Genomic DNA, 16,971 nt, shown 5'->3' with positions numbered 1-16,971 from the left:
TCATAATTCCATAGCTGAAGCTCTGTCCAACTTTGGTGTACATATTTACTAATTTTCATGTAATATTCTTACTTCATACACTTATTTTACAGTAGGAAAGCAAACAGATTACTTCATATAAAACTCACTTCTAAGCAAAATGTTTAAAAAGGCAGACTTTTACTTACAATACCAATTTTGCAATCTACTGAAATTAACTGTATTTAAGGGTTGAACTGGATGATCTTCCAAGCAAGGCTATTCTACGTTTCTATGAGTTAAAATGTTTGTAGACATGCAGACACCTCACATCTTAAATATTAAATAATCAAAATATTTTTTTGCCTTCTTCTTTTTTCCTTTTTTTTTCAGAAAATGATTGCATCACCTACACTTTATTCACCATCTTTGCTGCAGGTAATAAATAAAAAATATGTTTGTATTAAGTAGAAGATTTATTTAGTGGCAAAAATTCAGATTAAAGAAACAATTAGGAAGGAATTTTCCAATTATCAAAACTGACAAGTAGCAAATCTGTCATTAAGCATAACTCTTCAGGAGCACAGGTTTACTTTCTCCAAGCACGATTTTAACACAACCAAATTCAGCCATTAAAATTGTCTGAGATCTCATGAGAGAAAAATATGTACAGCTAAATATGCTGGTAGTAAAAACATAAAGTTCCTGAACAAAAAATTATTACAGACTTCTTTAATGAACTGCTAAAATATAAATAATTATTAGAAAATGTTTTCATAATTTTTAATATGATTCGTTTTAGCTCTTGTTTATTTGATCAGGACTATGATGATAAAAGCACTATTTCCTACAAACAAAAGCAGTAGAATTTCAGACTTAAAAGTGGAACTACATTCAAGTCGACATTTCAATTAACTGTTTATTTATCACACAGGCCATGAATTTGCAAGCAGTTGCAAGAGTACCCCTGTCCATGTATGCAAAAGCAGTTTCTTAGATATGCAAACCCTTGCAGAACAGTAATCTTGCTGTACTTGATATGTTTTTCTTCTCAAAAGTTTTTTTCTCTTAACTTATACAGGTATAGGCTGCCTGAAGCATTTGTATCTTAATGCTGAACTGAGAAAAAATAGTTTGACAAAACTAAAGTTTTTTCAATTGATATATATTTTAGAAAGTAATAAAAATTCTGAAAATTAAAAATGGAATCTTTTTATTCAAAATCTCACAAAGAATTTACATTTCTGTTAAATCTATAAAACCAGAGATATATTTCAGTCTCTCCATTCATTTGCTGTTTGAATTAGCTTCTTGGTTTTAGTTCATGCAGCAAAATGTTCTCTTTATGAGGGGAAAACAACTCTCAGCTTTGCAAACAATATCTAGGTTTCAGTAGAGGAGAGCTGTTTTATTGATGTTGTGTGTACAAAGAGTTACAATATTGGACTGAATGTCAGCACAGATTTACTTCTGCTGTGGAATACAGACTAACACCCAAGCACCTCATATTCTCTTTACATTTCTGTAAAGGCAAGGACGAGACAGGAGTGTATCACAGCTAATATTTAGTCCAAAGAAATATCGCAAGTGTTGCTTATCATAGGCTCTAAAAGTATATTTTCATTACAAGCATATGTTAAAAGCCTCAAAGGGTTCTGCCATGACTTTAGTGCTTATATCTTTTGCAGCATAGTAGTCTTGTGTATCTGGTGTGTGTTTGTTGTAACAAGAAAAATCAACCACAGCACCATGTCTTTACTCTGCAAGAGCACCTGTTCTACCTGTTACTCCTACAGCTGTGAACAGCAAGATATTAAGAGCAATCTCTCTTGAATTTCTAGTGCTTTATTCTCTTATTCTTTGTAAGTCATGAACCAAACACATTTTCTATTAGATCTTTCAGGCTTTTTTGTTCTCAATCTCACGTTGCAACAGAGATAATTAAAAACCAGAGCACACAGTTTTAACTCTTCATTTCTATTTTAATTTGTTTGACATTTGTGACTGGCCTTGGAATACATTATCTTTATGGTATCAGTGAGTATAGTCACCTTTTTTAAGCATCCATAGCCATTCTGTTACATCACGTTTTTCACCCCTCATAAGAAACAAGAAAAAAATTATGCTCCCAGCCAAGAAAATTGTTGATGGAAAAGAGATATGTTAATGTTAATGTTCAAATGCTTCCACAGACCTTGAAAAGCGTTTTTCATTAAAGTGCTAACATTTCTGAATAAGAACTAGAGAGTTAGGGACACAATGTTCTTATGAATTGTTTCAGTTCAGAAAGAAAAAACTTCAGGTTATTCACTTGGACTCTGAAGATCAGTTTTAATAACTGTCTTTAGGCAAAATAAAGTTAAAAATTTAAGAGTAAAGTGCTTAAGGTCCATTTTTTGCCCAAGAGTTATAAACTGCTCTAGTGATCCTGTTCCTTCAGTGAGGACTGATAAACCCAATTAGGTCATTGCAGCAGTAGGATGACCCCTTGCATAATAGCCAAGACCTTCTTTTCACACAATAAGCTTGGACTATTTGCTACTCTGCAAGAACATTTCAAGTTAATGAATCCTTCAATTTTCCTGCTAATCACTGTTTAAACCTGTCCTGATAATAATAATTTATGAGGTTTGTTATATAACTCACCTTGAAGAATTGCAAGAAGTGAAATTCACATGGGATTTCATGCTGCAGTGACCACTGATAGAAATTTGTAACATCTGGGCTGTCTTGGATCCTCACTTCTTAATTCTTTGAACAGGCTGCTAACATAAGACCCATATGCCTGTGAGCATGCTTCACATCTGTAATTGATGTCCTGCTGTCTACTGGAACACTCTTCTGTACCCATAAGATATTAAGATGAATGCTGCACTGATCTCTGGAAGAAAACAAATAAAAGTCAAAAGTCTGTAATTTCTTCAGCAGCAAGAAAACAGTTAATATTACCGTGCACTAGCACAGACTAGGTTTAGTTTGAATGCGATTTTTCTACTTAGGTAGGAAAGAGAGCCATTAAAAACATATCAGAAATTGCGATGAAAGCCTGAAGGACAACATAAGTCAGTTAAGAGATAATTAAGAAATTTTCCCAAATCTTTGGGTTTCTGTATCTGGAAAATCCTATGTTTTCCATGCAAGTGTCTGCCAGTCCCATTAGCACTGTACTTTCCAATAACAAAGTAAACTGTAACCAAAATTGACTTCAAAGTGTTCAAACTCTTGGCCTTCCACCACAGTCAAAAACTGATCCTATGGTGACAGGACAGAATTTGCACATGCAGTTTTCTCTGGTTATGGGCACAGAAGACTGTGGCATAAAAAACCCCCATCTTTACTGGTATGGTTTGGAACTCCAGTTTGTCTTCATTGTCTTTATTTCCTAGAAAATACTTGTCACAATTATTAAATTAAAATTTAGTGTTCATTTTCATACAAATATACTATCACATGAGTAATGTGAAATAAAGGTGGCTTTTTTTAAGTTGTGGAGACCATTTAGTGTGTATTATATACCCCATTCTTCCCCTGCAGGTACATCAAGAAACATTTATAGGTCTCCTGCTGTGCATGACTAAGTAGTAAAATACGAAGCACAAAAGTAAATAGAGCATACAGGCAAACTTATGAAGAGCATATGTGAACAGCACTGAACCTCAGTTAAGACAAGAGCTGATAGGGAAGCCAGTTGCTTTATTTTACAAATTATCTTACAAAATGAATCTTAAAGAGATATTACACTTGAATTCTGAACCTTTATGCGTGAGAACCAAAGAACATGAGGAGGAACCTGCACTTTAGCAGCCACACAAGTTCATGGACAAATTTACAAACACTTTCACCCACGACAGTACAAAATTACAAAACAAATCACTGCCTTTCTGCATGTGTATCTTCCTGTTTTCTCCAGCACTGCTGATGAAAGCCTAATGGAAGCTATTAAGCCTTTTTAAAGCCATAAAAGCCATTAAGCCCCAAACATTACAGATAGGATACTCTAATACATTCATCTAAAAATTAATGTTAAATATGTTTTAATCAAATTATGTCAAGGTCTATCCATCTAATTTTACATATCCAACCTTGGAGCCTGTTTTAGTAGATGGCAGTCACAGGCTTTTAAAGAGCCCTCTTAAAATTTTGGCAGCCTGTGACTTGGAGTCATTCCATCCAATTCCAGACTCCCAAGTGATGCACCAAAGTTGGAAATACAGCTATTTTAAGTTTCATGGTGTAAGTTGGTCTCTTCCAGATCCATTCAAATCTCCTATGCCCTGGATATTTTGACTTTGTCTTGCTTACCAACAAGAAGATAGTAGTAATTTAAGAGGCCTTTATGATTGCAGCAGCATGGGAGGCCCACTTATGCTACAAAGAGTGGACATTCTGGAAATTTTTGTTTAACTGAAAACCTTTGAAATGAATTCTGTCCTCAGATGGAGACAAGATGGGATCACTAAACCTGGATGGTTCTCAGTTATAAGAAAACACAGTCCACTAATAGAAAAATATGCATAAGGGTAAGCATAAAAATAAGAGAATGGTAAGTCCAGATAACTTTGCCCATAGGTAGGGCACTTGGAGCAGCAGTGTTTTGCCCAGGACCAGGAGAAAGAAGTCAGGCAGTACAGGCGGGGCTTTGAAACCACAGAGATTATGGACGTGTCAACACAGAAGTAAAGCTTCAGGCAAAAAGCCTGAAGCAAATCACACGGTGACAGCTGCATCCAAACTGCACCTTGTGCTTCTGAGAGCATGAGAGATCATGCTGTGCATCAAGAGGAAGGGTACTTTCAAGCATGACAAATGTAGCTGCCATTTGTTCAGGAGTCTGTTGGCTACTGCTGCAGCAAGATTACATTTCTCCTGGAGGTGTCCCCATCCCTTTAAAACACAAACAGCTAAACTTGCTGGGGATTAACGTTTGATGTGTGTATATCTATTTAAAAGCTTGACAGGTAGGTCAAGAAGCCCAAAGGCAGGTAGTTCAAGCACAAAGGAAGGAGGGAGATGTGCTTTACTGGCAGAGGAATCCCGTTTTAATTCTGTAGGTAGAGGCTGGGGCAAACAGCACAAACTCCAAGACTCAGAAGTCACTTATAACAGAGAATATTGAAACCACTCAAAAAGAAAAATGAAAAAAAGAAAGGCATGAGGGTATTTTTAAGCCCTTAAAAGCATGAGAGAAAGCACTCAGAAAGAACCTCTACAGCAAAGTGCTTATGAGGCTGAGGTTCTTGAAAATGAGACACTTAGCCTACCAGGGTCTCTGAGAAGGCAGAATTGAACCTGAAGGCAGAAGCTTTCAGATGGCAGGCACCATTTCTGTAGCACGTAATGCTCAAATCCTCCATGCCCAAGTGGTCAGGGCTGCCTGAAGCACCTGAGAAAAGGAAAAGTTAATGCCAACACCTAATTAGGTTAGAAATAAGTATGTCCTCCAGGCTGCATATGAAAACTAACAAAATTTAAATATATGTGATCTAATTATGAGGACACAGAAAACGAGTGAAAAAACAAACAAAATCCAACAGATAATGGGTGATCCAAAACTAAAGATGAATTAGTTCTCTTCCTTAAAGATACAAAATCCAAGCCTAAAAATACAGTTACATGAGCACAAATCCTCCCTGTGGATTAAAATTTTCTGTAGCCTTCCAGAATCCTATAACTATAGAGCTTTTCTAAAAGTGGAGCCACAGAGAAACATAAGTGTAATTACATGCACATGTATTTTGAAAGGCCTTAATTGCTTTATCAAGTTCACCCCTAAACGTGCTGGAAGGAACTTGATCAAACTTAAAAAAAAAAAAAAACTTTAGGCAGGACAGAATATGAAGGAAAAAAGCAAGTTCACATAGCTATTATTTGAGTCAATCAGTGTACCTGGAAAACCTCTTTAAAAAGACAGCAGTTAGGTAAGCATAATTATCCACACTCCACAGAAACAATTTCCCTCAAATTCTAAGAGCTAAGATAAACAACCTATAAAAAACTTTCATGATAGGACAGCTATTAGGATAAACAGGGTCAAAGGTGCTTCTTACAGGCTGTCTGTTTAGCAATGCTTCTGCATCAGTAAGGGGGAAAATATCTGCGAGATATCACTCAAAGAGGTTGTTATAGAAAACTTCCCTCTGGTCCACACCAAATACTGGAGTCAAATGAAGCCAGCAAGACATTAATAAAAAATAAATATTAATACTGTAATATAATGAGCTCATCATTCATTCTTGTATATTTACTGTTAGAATGTAGATTGTGATTAATTAATATGCCTTAATCTAACAGTTACAATGATTCATAGAATTTCCAGTAGGAAAATCATGTTTCATGCAAATCCATGTCAATTATATAAAATTACATAGTTTTCTAATTTAATTCAATAAAATCTAGGAACAATTATGCAACTGCCTTCAGCAAGTAACTAAAAAAGTTATATATGAGTTAGGATTGAATGAGCTACAATCAAACATGAAAAATCTTTTATATTCAATATTCAAGCACTCTCTTCCTCTGTAAACAAATCTTTTCAGACTTAAATTTGTAAACTTATGAAGGAGTCACAGAACAGAGCAACAAAAAACATGTAAGTGTATTTTGAGCAAGAACGAGTTACACTTTCCTTTTTTCTCTTTTTTCTCTAGCAGCATTTGCAGTCCTTTTGTACTCATAATTTAGTTTAAAATATATTAACCTCATTAGCTACAATTAGAATGTTTCTCTATATTCTTGTGAGGCATGTACATTTAGTGGGGTTTCCCTCTCTAATAAGAAAAATCAAACACAAAAACATATTCTTGCACAGTGGAAAACAAGAAAAAGAAAAAAGACCATTTGATGGTTACAATCCATGTCTCAACAGGGTAAAAGTACATGAGCAAGATCAGGTGTCCTTCAGGAGACATTTCCTGCAGAGCATTCACAAGTCAGTGCTCCTCTTCCACCAGAAGAAGCACTTTGCAAGTCTTGTCAAAGTAGCAATGTTCTGGACTTAGTTCTCCCAGCTCAAATTCCCAAGCCTTAATGTGTTATTTTCCTTACTAGAGATACTTTCATTCCCCATGACAAAGAAAAATGTTTACAAGACACTGGAAAAAGTCAGCTTGATGCATAGCGTATCAAAAATACCATTCCTACATTTACAAAGTCCATTGTAAAAGCAGGGCTAACTGGTCATATCTTCCTGGGTGCCCCATGAGCCAAAAGATAACAGTCAGGTATTAAAAAGAGACCAAAAAAATCAGGATTGGACAAAACTCCATTTTGGGATGTAGTAGCTGACAGGTTCCTACAGATACAGAGCTTCTGCTGGAGTAGCCACCTTCTCCAGTCCCTCTGAAACAAAGCAGCAAGGTGTTGCTTCTCCCCCCAGCTGTCATCTCAGCCTCTCTGCCTCTCTCCCTCTGGAACTAGGTTTTCAGCAAGGCACCATGGGTGATAAATTTGCAGTGAAGTCCTGGACTGTCTCTTTTATCATAGTTAGGTTAATCTACGAGCCATATATGACAAAAAGAACAAAAACAGGCATAGCAGTTAATGTGATAAATCACTGTTCAAATTAGCAGGCCACTGGTAGTGGTCCTCCCAGTACTGCACTGGTAATGGGTCAGAATCTTGTCGCTGGAATGCAGCTAATGAACGTGATTAATGGCAGAAGGGTGTGACATACTGGGCATTCATTTTTCCTTAACTTTACAGTGTTAAGCAATTTTACTGGCATCCTCAAAATGATAGATACACCTAATCAGTAGTAGTAGAAGTCCCATTAAGTTCTCATTAAACTTCTATATCCCGTGTATAACCTTGAACAATGCATTAGACGCTAATGAGTATATTCTCCTTTCACTGCGCACTCCACCTCCAGGGCCTTGAGTGTGGTGTAAATACACACACGGAGATTGTTGGACTGGTTTTCTCTGCAAGCCTCAGAATAATTTGTTTGACTAGTGGAAGGGACAGTCTTAACACTAGCTGTACAGACAGTCTGTATTTATTTGCATTGCACTTGAGTCCTAAACGCAGGCCAGGACCTCACATTACATGTTGTATAAACACACACAGAGGACACCAGAGCTAAGCATGAGCTAAAAATAGCAATGTTACAGTACTCAGACTCCAGCTCTACTGTTCTTTTATTAATAGGCTAGGTGCAAAGTTGAAAGATGGCATGGGGGTGGTTTTAAACTACTCTTCTTAAAATTACTTAGTACCACTGTTAAGGCTATAAGTTACATGCTACTGCAGTTTCAAGCAGCAACACACTAGCAGGCAAATAATAGGTATTTTTCAAGCTGTTTCTCATCAAAAAATGATAGTGTTAATGTTATGAAGCATCAGGAATGACTGAGAAATCTCAGTGCTGTCCAAAATAATGAGGTCAAGCTGGTAGGATAGGGATTTCAGCAGTGATCCGATGAGTTATGTGCTCAAGAGCTCACGGAAAGCCTTATTGGTTGCATTAAGCCATTAGGTTGGGCTTCGCTGAGCCACTGAGTGTTTGGGAAAACAGTAATAACATCTTTCCTATTTTATACAGTGCCGAATTTCATTTTAATATAGACCGAGAGACTGAATTCCTTTTATTTTCTTTTTTGAAAATCTATACCCAAGTTTAAAAAGCAACAAGGAAAGAGTAACTTGTGTTCACATGCATCGCTTAAATCAGTTCAACAAAGCGTTAAGTACATCCCTAGATCAAAATGTATTCTGTTTAGAGGAGCAGTTTGAAATCTAATCACAGACTAGCAGTCTGCATTCGCTTCAGTCAGTCCAGAGGCATTCATATCATATGGTGATTCATATCATACACTGAGTAACCTTTCTCTTTCCAGGGGATAAAGGAGAGCACAGCCCAACAGGTAAGTTAATAAAATTGAAAAACTGCTTCAAAATAGATCTGGAAAGGTCTGGAAAGCAGTTGGAGGAGGATCACAAAATCTCAGCTGTTTAAACTAAAAGGTGCTAGTTAGGAAGGTGCTATTTTTCATCTACACTTACAATATCTTCATCTGGGATATGAGAACTAGCTGTATTCCTGTTCTAGCAGTAAAAGTCAGAGCTTCAGAAAGTAAGGGTGACTTCTACAATTAATTGCCAGTTGAAATATTTTGAGTGCTTTCAAAAAGACATTTATCATTGCAAGACAAAAGCTATATATAGTATATGGAACAGCAAAAGAGATTACTGGAGAAGCTGAAAGCACCAGTGCAGTGCTAAACAAGAGAACAAAAAAACAGCATCTTATGGGAATACATCACTATCTGCATTTTTTCCCCTGAAATTCCAGTTTGTCTTGAAACCTTAACTTCTAAAAGATTCCTTCCTTCCTTCCTTCCTTCCTTCCTTCTTTTAAAAGATTCCTTCAAAAGATGTCCTAAAAGCCCTTCTGTGACTTTTCAGCCACATTTATGCCTCTTAAAGATGACCCTTGTACATCAGATAAAAAAACAGCCTATTACTTTTTCAAACCTAAGGAGGTAATATATTGTCTACACAACACATTTTAATGTAACTTATTTGATTTTCACAGTGGACCATATGTACATTTTGACAACAAAGATTTATGATAATGATTTTCAATTTAATATAGCTATTCTATAGGATGACCTTCATTGAGCTAATGGAGAGTTAGGGGTAATTTTGGTTTATATAATTCAATTTGAAATGCAGATTAAAAATTGAGATTTTGCATGTTTTACATTTTTCTAACGCTTCTGTTTTTCTACCTTTACTGTAACGTATTTCTACTTCCACCACAGATTCAATATCAAATTTTACATTGCACACAATTCTGAAAAAAAAAAAAAGATTCTAATATTTTCAGCCTGAGTGTTAAATGAGTTTGGTATTTTATGTAGTCCTACAGTATTTCTTGGATAGCTTCTCATTTTTCTTCAACATTATTAGAGAAATGTTTGCATTTGTCCATGGTATATCAGAGAAATTGTGTTACTGTTCTTCTGTGAAAAATGTTGCCCAGCTTTGAATATGCTTCATTCTGTCCAGGTAGATTCTGTTCACTTTAACAGTCTGAATGCATCATATATAAATATATATATATATACTTCATATGAAATAATTCACTCTAGAGATAACTCTAACCAAGACCACAGGCTGATTTTGTTCAAGTGAATCATACCAGTTCTTTTGCCAAGCTTTGCTATTCCCCACATGCTGGACTGTGGTAAGGACTAACCTTCAAAACCAAAGAGCAGCTGCAGACAAAAGTGATGCTGCTTCTTTTCTTCACCAAAAAAATTATAGCTCATACAATTCTTGATTTAAAAAATTACCTCATATTTAAGTTCCTAATCACTTTTACGTAAGTGAGATAAGTTAAAATTACAAACTCTATCCCAAATGAGTTCTATTACAAAGGTCTTTATTGGGTGCAAGTTAAGCCCATACTCATCCCAGGTGTGGTTTCGGTAGACTGTAACCAGTGCAGTTACAGATAGAACACCAGTAACTAAGCCACAGATCTCTAGCCTAAGTGATCTAAAAGGAGACCTTGCTTTCCTGAGGTGCTTACCATCTGAATCCACTGTCTCCTCTTCCCACTACCTGGAATGAGCAGTCTGATATGACACATGTGTAACTGCAAAAAGAAACGGTTAAATCCTCTCAGTGAACCATCTCCTAAAATTGCTCACTTTGCTTTCAGTAGCTGAGAGTCCCTTCTGTTATACTACTCTTGCTCACAGTGAAGGAGAGCTGAAAAACATGAATAACAATAGTCTGTTTCCTTACCTTGGTCAGCCTGCACAAAGCATCTGTTCTTCTTTAATATACTATAACCATAGAAATGAAAAGGTGTGAATAATACGTATTAATTGTGATTTGAAGTGGAAAATTAAAATAAGATGGGATCCATTAAACAAGGATGATTTCTCTCATATGCACTTTTCTTTTAGATTGCATAATTCTTGCAACAGTCACAAAACACAAAGTATTGTGTTAATGGACTGCTTAGACACCTCTAGGACAGACAACTCATCTGTGCAATGTTAATCTCCCTTGTTTTGATTGCAGTGTTACTTATGTTAATATTCAAGCATAAGTACCATTTCAGACATTACTTTAAAGCTGTTTTCAATAACTGTTTGAAGAGTGCTAAAGACATCTATAGGAACATTTGAGTTCAGGTCTAATCCTGCTCCAGGACATTCAGGCAGTAGTCAAGGAGACAGCAGCTGTGGCTTTCAAAGAGCATTCTCTGTCTTAACACTGTCACAGAGAGACCTCAGGAGCAAATAAACCAACCCTTTTTCAGGCAAAATCACTGTCTAGGACTTGTTTTATCCTGAACTAAAGATCTAAAGAAGTGAGCTGAATTTTACTCTGGAAACAATTAATTTTTCTCTGAGCTTATGAATTAAGCCAATGATGGCTCATCACTCACAACTGTGTCAAGGTCCTTACCACACCAGATCTGAATTCAGGACAAACGATTTCTGCGTATATTAAAGAACAAGTTTAACAATAACAAACAGTTAGAAGAAAAACAAATATCAGGGAACTAACTCTGGCAGCAGGCCATGAGGTAGCTTGGAGTCAAATGGAAATGTACTTTACTTTTAAAATACAGTAAAATCTGTAAATCTGTAGTGAGAAAAAGAATAAAAGTTTAGCAGAGTAGTCATAAGAATAAACTTTAAACTCACAGCTACAACAAGAGCCTTGTATATGTGAGCAGATTTTTGACTAATTAAGATGGTTTATAGGCATCTTCATCTCCAGTGAAATGCCATTGCTTTGGCTTGTTACCTGCTTATACTACTGTATAAATCATCTGAGATTAAAATCAATAGAGGTACATAAATGAAGATGCACTAGCAATTAGGTGGATGGCTGAATAGGTCTGCCTGGGATGGAGTCCAAAACAGATTGCTTGGAGTTTCACTTCACTCAGAAATTTAGCTGATTCATTTGGGCAGCTAAGCAAAACTAAAATCAAAACTAAAGCCATCCTTACTAATTTCCTAAGCATATGCTCCATCAGAACCCCTCTGTTGCGTGAGCTGGAAGGAACCCTGAAAGCCTCTGTGCTACTAAACTGAACTGAATGACAGCAGAAGGAAAAGTAGAGACTGGGAGGTGGAAGTGTTTCTCAGTCCTATCTCACCCCTTCACAGAGAGAGGGTTTTAAAATTTTTATCAGCATACAGTGATTGCACAAAATTCCTCACAAGATACCTGGAAAGAAGAGTGTTCATTTGGGTATTTCTAAATTACAATAAATAACAACAATAACAAGGACTTCTCAGCATACTAACTTCTATTAAATAAAGCCAAAATAAAACAAAAAAATAGGAAGTTGTGAAAATTTTTCATAGATTTAGGTTATTTCTGTGCCAAATTTAAACAATCTTTAGCAAACCCTCCTCAAAAGTGTGGACCCAGATCGTATATGGTATCTCTGTTTGAAATAGTGCCAGACACACCTCATGGCTGATGGGAAGCAAGGTTACTAACTATTTCCATATAATTCATAGGCATTGCAATGTCACAGGCATTAAACAACTTTCCAGGCAGAAATATATGTATTTTAACTCATACCAAAAACTGTTGGAGCAAACAATGTCCACACACTTTTGAAGAAAAGGAAAATTTGAAGGTCTCAGTTTCTTGCATTAGATATCAATGTTGGAAAAATTTAGAGGCTTAAGCTGTATAAACCAGATAGGTTCAACATTAGTATTGTTCACTGTTTCAAATTCGTGTAGGAAATATCTGTGCTGATTAATAAATGAAAGCTGAATCTTTCTAGGAACATTATAACAACTGGCTTATGACAAAACTACATAACTTGTTCAAAACAACATGCATCCAGATCACATTTGTTATAAAGCAATTTTCACCAAATAAGTACTTTTAAAAAGGGGCATAAATCAGCATGTCTTTAAGTGTAGTAACTGCACAGAGCTGCAGCAAAATCCAATCCTCTCCTTTGTCAAAATTAACAATAGAAGGAGCATCCGTTTATTTCTTCTCAGCAAGCAGGTCTTAAAAGATGATCATGTTGCCAAAGCCATTCCCAAGGATTTTTTGTGATGGGAGCTGGATGTCACAAATGATTTTTATGTGGAAATCAGACAGCATAATTCTAAGGCATCACAAAAGTAATCTATAAGGAAAAAAAATTAAAAGTAAGCAAATAATTCCATATCCAAAACAAATTAAAAACAAAGAAAAAAGTTTTTCATTCCAATCTTCTAATTTGTAACACAACACAGAGAAATCACAGTAGCACTCCTGCATTGAGCAAATGAGAAATGTCAAAACAAGGAAGGCACTAAATCCATATAGGAGCATGACAAATCGATTTTGAAATCACGTTTTCTGCAATCAGATGCTGTTTCCATGATTGATTGTTTCAAAATTTTATACACATGCGAGGTCTTAGGCTTATGTTTTTGAGAAGGACAGAGCAATTCAGCAATTTCAGAGAGCATTTGACATAAACTTGCATTAGTCTTTCTTTTTGTCATCATTACCAAAATTATGATGCTTCTTGGAGCCAGACAGAATTGTTAATAGATCTAAATTGTTGTATGCCAGGTTGCTTTATGCTTTTGATTTCTCTTGCAAATAAATGGATTTTTTTTCCTACTGGTTATCTATACCATAATTGTTACCTCTGAAAGCAATCCTGGTTTCATTATTTGTTATGAGTAGCAATTGTTCAACAGGCTTTTAACATATTGTTGGATAATAGAATAGAAGTCAAAAAAGTAAAACTTCTACCTTCTATAAAACTAAGTTGCCTTTCATGTGTCCTTCAGCACTTAAATTTAGTCATTTTATGTAAGGAGAGCAATCAGGTGTAAATGTGTAGGACTATAAGGTTAATTCTTCAGTAATAAGAACTGTAAGAACAGAAAATATCAATGGAGTATTTTTTACAGTCAGACATTCCTGATCTATCACACAGAAGAAAAATAAAAAAATCTGTAACATAATTCACACCATAACAAAATTCAAGATCAAGAGTCCAGCCACTATGCAGGTTTGGCTACGATCAAATTTTACAAAATTAGCATATTGCTGCAGAAATAATGGAGTTCATAATTGAAAACCATACTGAATAATTTCCCTGAAACTTTTTTCATAGTACTAGGAATCAAAATTATTGTATGCAGAAAGTAATGCCAGAAATTAAATTGAAACACATTCTTCAGGAATCCCTCTTTCATCTCAGTGTCCACAGAATAAGCATGTTTCTCTAACACTTTAGACTTCACCAGAAGCTAAAACAAAAGGACAGAAATCTAGAAAGCAGTAATATAGCAGGGGAAAATGTGGAAAAAAATAGTGATATTTTTTTATTTGGATTCAAGACAGTATTACAGTTTTACCTTCATAAAAAAATGCTGATTTGGTATTTGAAGTGACGCCAAAAAAGCCAGCTAGCTTCTGCAAAGCTGTAGAACACAGGTGACGAGGGATTCTTGTTGCTGCTCCCATGGGAGGTGTCATCTTCATGCATTGCTGAACACCTTGGAGGGGTGTGGAAGGTGGAGTAGTGGGATGAGCAGTTCCAAAAGGTCCTAATTTTCCAGAAAACCATCTTTTCTCATGAGAAAAAGGGTTGGGGTTTTTAATAACCAAAAAGCACAATCGGTTAAATTCACTTTTACTCATTCCTCCCTTTCCTGAGCCAAAATATTGACACGATGATTTAGAAGTCTCTGGTGAATAGGCAGACTCTTCTTGCTGTATCAGATGGGAAGGGAAAGTGTCAGAAGCTAGACCAGAAGCTAGACAGAAAACAGCACTCCACATGGATTAAAAATAACTGCTAGGTGCTTAACTAACTGGCTGTCAGGTTCATAAATAACATCAGTGGGACAAAAGTAGTAAAAAAATAAAAAGAGTAAACACCCACTTGGACAGACCACAGAAACCAAGAGCTACTAGCTTAGCTAAGCTGGTAACACAAGATGCAACAAACAGCCTCCGGATAAGATCTCCTTAGTCTCCTTCTCCTCCTCCACAACTCAGTGACACCAGTCACAAAATGCCTTCATACTGCCTGGGGTGACCAAATTTTCCAAGATGAAAAAAGCCTCAGCCAAGCTTCCTGTTATGTTTTCTACCTCTACAAATTCCATTTCTTTGTAAAGTAGTTGTCTTGAACTAATCTGTTTCCTGAACAACATCATCCACAGTTGCAAAAATGTGGATTTGTGATTCTCTCAGGAGGTAAAGTGCTTTAAGACCCAGACAACTTTGCTACAGAGCAGTGGTTTCAATCTGCCATTGGGCCCGTGAGCTGCTTTGGAGATTCAAAGAAGCTACTTGGAACAAGATAAACTCATAGATAATGTTGCCGTTACCTTTTTATGACAAGTGAGTGTAAAAGTAGGCTGCTGAAGTGTTTATCTTTTTCAGCCTAAGCATTTCTTAGAATGTCTTCCTTCCTACTGCTGCTAACTTTCTAAATTTTATCACAAGATCAGTTGGCTGCTTTTACTGTCCCATCTCTTACCACAAGAGATAAATTTGATATGTTCAAGTGGTCCAGACTTCCAGCCTAGTTATCTCGGTCACAGAAGATGGACAACCACTATATGGATTTAACAAATTGTTGAACACCCCGTTAAAGACTGCAACATTATCTGCAAGTTATACCTATGGATGTCTGCCCAACACTTCTTACCAACAGACTTGATGTTGATAAACTAAAACCCAGAATTTCTACATGTTAGAAGTCTTTATCTGGATAAATATAGAGTCCTACCACATGCCCCCCAGGGTCTAAGCCTTCTGGGACAGTCAGAAGGCTTTGGGATTGAACAGTGTCTCTTTCACTGTGTTGTTTGATCACTGCATTTCCACTTCTTGCTGTCCAGTATTGCTCAATGTGAAAACTAAATGTCAAACTATTTCTGGTAATCAGCTGCACTTTTAGGTTTGATGGGCTGTTGCAGACGTCATGGAGCTTAATTCAAACATCATTTAGTCAGGACATTTGTGCCACTTACAGTGATTACAGGGGCCAATAATAATAAATACATTTTTAAAAGCCAAATAAGTGAGCTTGCCCTACCTTAGAAGTAATTAAGTATTCTATTGCTGAGTTTTGAAATAGGTAATGGATAATTACCTATGGGAATGCTGTTTACTTATCCTTACCTACAATTTCGGAGATTAAGTCTGAGTCTCCTAAGTTTGACTGTGCCAATATATTAACAAATGTTTTTTTATTTTCATCTCCTAGTTCGTGAATGTTTCCACTCTCTGTATAAGTTCCTTGCAGAGCTTTGGTCTAAGTAGTTTCTCACACAGGGAAAGGCTGAGGATACCCGTGGTTCAGGCTGAACTGGGTAGTAGATCATTAACAGCTCTCCTCAGTTATTGCCCTTCCATACGCTCCATGTAACTTTCTGAGGAATTTAAAGTCTATTTCTTTAATTGCTTGTACGCTAATCAGGCTAGGTTGAAGGCACAAGGCCATCACAGTTCTGAAAGTTTAACAGCAATTTGGAAAAAGTAATAGAGCAGCAAGTCTGAAATTTGTAAAAAGATCTAGTGTTACTGCAGAAATCAGAAAAACACAGAGGCTTCAAGGGTCTGAGTAAAACGTGAGCAAGCACTAAGCATCAGAAGGTATGGATAATGACAAGCTAATAGACAGCTTTTCAGTATGCTCCATTCTTCAGCCTGAGGTAAAAATCACTCTCCCTGGAGACATATTCCTGAATAATGACAGCATGGATAGACATATGCATTTAAGTTGAACTGCTGAAGAATCAATGAATGTGGTATGAACTGGCTGTTCCTACTAAAGTCTGGGCTGGAAAAGGCAGTCTCAAGCCAGAAGAAATAGCTAACTGAATCAGATTTTTTTACTTAAAAATTTTTACTGTTACTTGTGTAGGGCAAAAAGCCTTTAAAAAATGAAATTCTGGGCATAATCAATTTACTTATCTTTCTCATTATTCATGCTATTCCTCAAGCCTAAGAAGGAAAGCTTCCTCATCTCTCTGGAAAACCCTTCTGCAATTA

The 16,971-nt window shown here is 36.3% G+C and overlaps 1 long non-coding RNA gene across 1 annotated transcript in view; it reads right to left on the bottom strand.

Annotated features, from left to right (window-relative positions):
* Positions 1 to 5,559, bottom strand: part of LOC108445268 — a 34,075-nt gene extending 28,516 nt beyond the window's left edge. The window contains exons 1-2 of the long non-coding RNA XR_001860075.1: positions 5,220 to 5,559; positions 2,605 to 2,839 (exon numbers count right to left, since the gene is read on the bottom strand). This is a non-coding gene — a long non-coding RNA (uncharacterized LOC108445268). The remainder of the gene's footprint in view (positions 1 to 2,604; positions 2,840 to 5,219) is intronic.
* Positions 5,560 to 16,971: the final 11,412 nt, after the last annotated feature.

Source organism: Corvus brachyrhynchos, unplaced genomic scaffold, assembly GCF_000691975.1.
Source record: "Corvus brachyrhynchos isolate BGI_N302 unplaced genomic scaffold, ASM69197v1 scaffold92, whole genome shotgun sequence".
Lineage (NCBI taxonomy): Eukaryota > Metazoa > Chordata > Aves > Passeriformes > Corvidae > Corvus > Corvus brachyrhynchos.
The sequence above is the reverse complement of the archived record's forward strand: the minus strand, read 5'-3'. Positions and strand labels throughout refer to the sequence as shown.